This window comes from Podarcis filfolensis, assembly GCF_964270895.1.
Source record: "Podarcis filfolensis genome assembly, chromosome: 2".
NCBI classification, from domain to species: Eukaryota; Metazoa; Chordata; class Lepidosauria; order Squamata; family Lacertidae; genus Podarcis; species Podarcis filfolensis.
In genome coordinates, this window is record NC_139605.1 from 63,176,969 (window position 1) to 63,184,075 (window position 7,107).

Sequence of the window (7,107 nt, forward strand, 5' to 3'; positions counted from 1 at the left end):
CAGAGCTCCCTTCCCCCTCCCCTCCGCCTCTGATCTCTTCTTTTCCCCTCACCCACGCCACCCGCCCTTTCCGGAAGTGGGTAAAGGGCGGGGCTTTAGGTGTGATTAAAAGGTGATGGAGGCTGAAACTTCGCGGCCGCTCCGCCAACCAAGGAAGGGAGAGATGGTGAAGTACTTGAGTGACTTAGTGAATGACTTGGCCTGAAAAATAGAAACAACAACTCGTGACTTAAAGGAGTATTATACAAAGCTTAAGGTCAAGATTAAAGATGTAGAATTCTCGCCCACAATTTATTTAAAGCAAAATGCCTACCATTTTAGGGTTGAGGCTTTTGATGCATAGCAAAAGCAGCACACAAAATCTGTAGGCTTTATGCCTCTGTCGATACAGCAGGACACGACAATTTAATCAACTCCCCCCCCCCCTTATTCTTGAGAACATAAGAATCCTGCTGGATCAGCCCAGTGGCCCATCAAGTCCAGCACAGCCCATTGGATGCCTGTGTGGGAAAACCACGCGCAGCAACTGATACTTCTTTCGCTCCCTGCCGTGAAGAAGGGCAAGGCCCCAATCCAAAGATTAAATACTTTTGTGCAGCTGTATGGGTCTGATAGTTTTACTGTCTAAATACTTCATTAATTGGGCAATATAGTGGTTCAACACAGGAATGAAAACACAGCTGCTAGCAGCAAAAACATTTCTTTTGTAGGCTCTGGAAATTTGGAAGCTCTAGTCACAGAAGCAAACAAACAAGAACTTCTGACTTCTTTTATGAAGCAGACAACAGGTTTTTACCACACCTATCAGCCAATCACCCATTCTCACCACGGAAGATGGCGGCTGTAACAACTTCTCCTTCATGAACCCTCCGGATTACAAACCTTTTATAGCCTTTTATAGCCTTTTACAGCCGTCTTTTTAGCTGTTTTTAATTGACTTTTAAATCATTTTACCTCTGTTAGAAGTTTTAATCGTTTTACTTCTATGGTTGGCCAATACGTATCAACAAGGATATTCAAACCTTCTGCTGATTAGTAACGCCGCCTTGAAGATTGGGTTATGCTGAGCAGTGGAGGAGGAGTAGCAGAGGAGTTGCGGCCATAAAAGATAAGTTCTCTTTTGTCTCCGTTTACCTCTACTTTGAACCTCCGTAGTCAGTGAGACAGCGACAAATGGGTCATGGCAAGCGACCAAGATCTGCTGAGAAAGGTTGTTCACCTCCAAGAGCAAAGCAGTCAAAGCTTGAATCTCTCCCACCATCTACTAACAATAACAGCAAAACGGAGCAAGTAATTGTTTCTGCGGTCGAAACATACAACCGCTTCTGGCCTCTGTATGATCAAGGAGAGTTGGAAAAGCTAGCTGATTCAGCGGGGGATGGAAGCCATAGGGAAGCCCTCCTCCCTGACACCTTAATTACCCCTCCGTCACTGAAACGGGAAGCATTAGGGCAAACTGCCCATGATTTAGTACCTGATCAAATACAACTGGTAATCAGGACTTTAAGCTTCATTTTCAAGGAATTGGAGGGGATTTCTTTGTCATTGAACAAACTTTCACGGGCCCTTCTGGCTCACCTACCTTCCTCAACTGAGCTATCTAATTTGCATCAATCTCCAGTGCAGCTTGTAAGTGCCTTAAAGAGACAACTTGATCAGAAATCTCTCCCTAAGGGCCTAAGATGCAGGCTGCCACTGCTCCAAAGGAATAAGCAATCTTTGATTTTTCAACCTAACAAAATATGTTTATCCATTTTTTCCCGTGACGCCCCCAGTCTTAGGTGGAATAACCTGAGGACGGCTAAAGGGTACCTTCGTGATTTGTTAAATATTCCTTTTTTCCAGATAGATCTTATATCTGTAGCACCCCTAAATGCCACGCCCTGGCCAAGGAAATTTATGCTCTCCTTCCAGTCTGCAAGGATCCCACATCTTCTTGCAAGACAAAAAGATCGGCTGGCACCCTGGGAGATTGTAACAACTAGAGTCTTTAAGGACACGAGTGTTAAACCTCTTTTTGCCAACATCTTAACTGACAATGAACGCTCGTTTCCTTCTTCTGTTCCTATAATAACGGGAAAAACACCTAGCCGGGTATCCCCTGTTCCACCTGCGACCCCAAGTGCCCATCTAGTTACGTTGAGGAATGATCCAATTGCAAGCGGAGATTGGAATATCCCTGAAGAGAGAAATCTTATCTCCTCTTATGGAAAACTCCCTTCAGAAGAACAGCAGGCTATTCTCGATAGATTGGATCTACTCAAACAAAGACTTCTATCGCAAGGGGACCCCTCTATACCGATGAGAGAGGAGAGCAGGCGCTCCACGTCCCACATGGCGTCTCCATCAAATGCCCTGATAATTTCTCAACCTGTTACCTTGTTACCCCCTACTGATCTGAATCAGCAGTCACCTGTTGACCAACAGCACCATCCTACCGTGGAGGAAGTTGATAAACTCAATACTCCCGTCTTAGATCTTATGCCCAATCAAAATATGGAAGTTGATGACTCCTTTGCCTCAATGCCTGAGCTAGAATCTACCCTGCCTGAAGATCACCAGGAAATGACTATGCATGCACCATCCTCACGTTCATGTCCTTTAACACATCTGCGTGATAATTCCTCTCCATCTGCGCAGCAACTACAAGTGATGGCTGGAACACCTCTTAGCGCTACCCTGGCTAAGACTGATAATTCTGACGGATCTACTAGTGTAGCCCATCAAAGACTTGTTACTACTCACCTCAATGAACAGCATCCGACCTCACCAACTTTGCCTAATTCTTCCTTCCCGGCAAAGCCCTTCCTGCCTGTTAATGTTACCAAATCATCGATACAATTAACACAGAAGAAGACCTTATCCGCACAAACTAAAATTACCGATTTCCTTATGGGTCCTCGTTCTACCTCCAAGAACCCATTAAACAACTCAAAGTGACAATTACCGGGACAGCACAAGGACTCGACATTATCAATACTTAGCTGGAACATTGCTGGTTGGAGAACCAAAAAATCAGACCCCGAATTCAGGAAGTACATAAATTCATTTAAAATTATTCTGTTCCAAGAAACATGGGATGAGGAAGAGATTACCATAGACGGCTTTGATCTTCTAACACTTCCGGCCTCCCCTTCTTTGAAAGGTGGTCGCCCCAAAGGGGGCCTTTTGATTGGGATTTCACTCCAACTTCGCGCCAAATTCACTCTGGTACGGGCTTCCCCGCCTTTTGCTCTATCTGGACTGATCACAGAAGGGAAGTCCTCATTACTAATTACTAATGTTTATCTCCCCCCTGAAGGCTCAGCGCCTGATCTTGATTGGAGATGGGAATCATTTGAAAATCACCTACTGTCATGTCATACTAAATGCCCTAACTCGTACTCCTTAATTGGGGGAGACTTTAATGCTCGTATTGCCACAAATTGGGACTTACTAACCAAGTCCAAATGGTGGACTTCCCCATGTTTGGACAATTTTGACTTGGAACATGCCAGAATTAGAACTTCAAAGGACAACAGAGTAAACAAAGCAGGAGTGACCCTTTACCAAATGGCCATTCGCCTGAATCTAGTATTTTTGAACGGCACCTTCCCCCCCGATATACCGGGGGAGTTCACTCACCTGGGACTAACATCTAACAGTGTTATCGATTACCTCCTGATCTCTGCAAATCTGGCCGTTAATGTACTTTCCTTCCAAGTTGAAAACCAACATTTCAGTGATCACCTCCCAATAGTGACCACTCTGTCATTGTTCCGGTACCAGAATGACAATAAACACTCAGTCCTTCTGGAAACCTCATCATCGAGCAAAATAAGAGGGATCAAGTGGTCGGAGGCTGTGGCCCAAAAATACCAGGTTTTCTTCCATAGGGAAATCAACGCCTACTTACCTCAAATAACTACTGATTTACAAGATTCCAATTCGGTTTTGAAACTTTTTAACCTTCTTATAACAAACCTTACCACTTTTTTTACATCACCTCCTCAAAAGGCGAAAGTGGCGCATTGCAGTGCTGGGGCCCCTTGGTTTAACACCTCTTGCAAACAAGCAAGATCCCTTCTTCGTTCCATCTATAATGAATACAAAAACTCTAATGCTCAGGCTCTACCATCTTCCTATTTACAAGCCAAAAGAGCATACAAACAGACTTTAAAGCTGGCCAAACGCGAGTGGTATCAAAAACGTTGGCGAGCCTTGATTGCGGCCTCGAGATCCCGCAGACCACAGGAATTTTGGGCTCTGATAAACAAAAGAGGAAGGAAGTACCCACTGACGATTATCCCTGCGCCCACATGGGAACAATTCTTGAGTAAATATTTCTCCTTGGCAGAGGAATCCAACTCATCCACTGAACTCCGAGCCGACCATCCACCTTTGTGGCCCTCCACTGACCCAGACCTGATAATGGACTTGATATTAGATCTGAAAACGGGCAAAGCCCCCGGGCCGGATCTAGTCCCTGCTGAGGCTATTGTTGCGCAACCAAGGTGGTGGGCTGAAATTCTGGCCAAAGTCTTTGATGCAATTAATTCTACGGGGCTTATCCCTAGGTCATGGAAGGAGGCCGTGATCGTGCCAGTCCATAAAAAGGGTCCCCCTGCTGACCCGGAGAACTATCGGAACATCAGCCTTTTGTCTATCATCGGGAAAATCTATGCAAAATTTTTGCTGTCCAAGCTGTCCCATTGGGCAAACGACTCAAATTTGATTGGCCATGAGCAAGCGGGCTTTAGGAACAATTATTCAACCTCTGACCATATGGTAATCATGTATCATCTTGCCAGAAAATATTCTGCCCCAAGTCGGGGGCGCCTATGTGTCGCTTTTATAGACCTAAAGGCTGCCTTCGACAGTATCCCAAGAAATTGCCTATGGAAGAAATTAGAGAGATGGGGCATAGATAGAAGGCTGTTATGGCTTATAACCCAATTACACCATGGGTCGTCGGCTAGAGTGAGACTCACACCGGCGGGAAACCTATCCAACGAGGTCCCAATAAATAGAGGTGTGCGCCAAGGCTGCATTTTGGCCCCACTCCTCTTCAACCTGTTTATCAGTGATATGAAGCTCTTTCTGAACGAGTCTCAAGCCAACATTCATGCCCCCCGCCTAGCTGATTTTCGCTGCCCTTTGCTCCTATATGCCGACGATGCAGCGATCCTTTCCTACTCTAGAGTTGGTTTATGCAGAGCTCTAAAGATTTTTGCGGCTTATTGCAAACTTAACCATCTGACAATTAATTATGGGAAATCTAAAGTCCTGGTCTTTACCAGGTCTCGGAAAACTTACAGCTGGAAGTTAGATGGAGTCCAATTAGAACAGGTTTTCAAATTTAAATACCTGGGAGTCTTTTTTCATTACAATCTAAGCTGGAAGCCACAGATACAGTATTTACTAAACAAAGGGAAAACAATACTTTATACTCTACTCCAATTTCTTGCGGCCGACGGAGCCTCTCACATCCCTTCTGCATTGAAGGTATACCACGCAAAAGTGGTTTCCACCCTTTGTTATGCTGCCCCGCTCTGGGCCCCAGGGTCCAATTTAACATCACTGGGGACATTGCAGAATCAGTTTCTCCGTCGCCTTCTGAAACTCCCCATGTGTGTGAGCAACGCAGCCATACGTCTGGAGTTAAGGATTGCATCATTGGAGACTGTCATCTGGAAGCGAGTCTTTGGCTATTGGCTGTCCAGCTGGCATAGGCTTCCCGACCATTACCTTTTTCAGTGCCTCTGGCGGGACGTCTTTGTCAATCCGTTGGTAGGGAAAATCCATGCCAAACTTCTGAGCATCGGAATTTCCCCAGCGGACTCCTTAAAGATGAACTTACGCTCAGCCAAAAGCCTTATTGAGCAAAGATTAGCGGACATTGAAAATCAACACAACCTCGCCAGGGGTGGGGGTGTCTGCTCCCCCAGGTATCACGGAATAACCCCACCACTTGGCCTTCCATCATATATGTCATCTCTTTCATCAGTACCACACCGACGTGCATTTATTCGTGCAAGGTTCAATGTCTTTCCATCGAACCTGCTGAACCACAGATTTTCTAAGGGTTTGGTGTCTCCGCTATGTGTGTGTGACGGGGAAACTGTTGAATCTCTTTCACATATAATGTTCAACTGTCCCCTACATAGCGTAGCCAGGGCTAAATTCCTGGGTCCTGCTTTACTGCGCTTGGTTGGCAGGCCTGTTGAGTCACACGCCGCACTGCTTTTGCAGGATACAGATCCTTCTGTAACTCTGCAGGTGGCGAGATTTCTGAATGCGGTTATCTCACACTCAAAAACCACCAAAAACCAACAACAACATCAAAACTAATCGAACTGTTATGATGAGAGTGCATGTCGGAGTTCGTCTTCAGTTTTCCTTTTCTGTGATCTGTCCCTTGGAGCTCTCCTGGCCCCAAGCTGTCACTTGGCTCTGCTTAATGACCCACCCTCGCACCGTGGTGTTCACCTCCTGTTGTCGGATATATCTGTTTTTATGTCCCTGTGTTTTTATGTTTGTACATATTTTATGGGCTAATAGCCGTAAATAAATAAATAAATTGAAATACATTCTCACCACCCTTCTGAGTAATACCCCTCCCCACCCTCTTACTGTATGTAAGGGTCTGGTGACTTCTGTTTCAGTGTATCTGAAGAGGTGTGCATGCACAGGAAAGCTCATACCATAGTTGGTCTCTAAGGTGCTACTGGAAGGAATTTTTTTATTCTGTTTAAATGTTTTATCAAGACATTTTACCATTTAGGCAACACTGCCCCACCTCACGCCCCACCCCCACCTCGCTAAATCCAAGGAATGTAAAAGATTGAACTAGTCTCATGCAATTCACTTGAACAAGGTACTAGACTAGAGAGAGGGAAAGGCAAACTTTTTGGAGTGAAAATACACGAATGTTTTAAAGATCTGGTCAGATTTTCAGTTAAGCATTGGAAGCCACCAATTCTGGAACATTACACAAAATAATGACCTAGAAGTGTTGAGCTTTAATTAAACCTGTAAGATAATAATTGGACAAAATAAGACAACTTACCGTATTTTTCGCACCATAGGGCGCACCGGACCATAGGGCGCACCCAGTTTTTTTGGGGG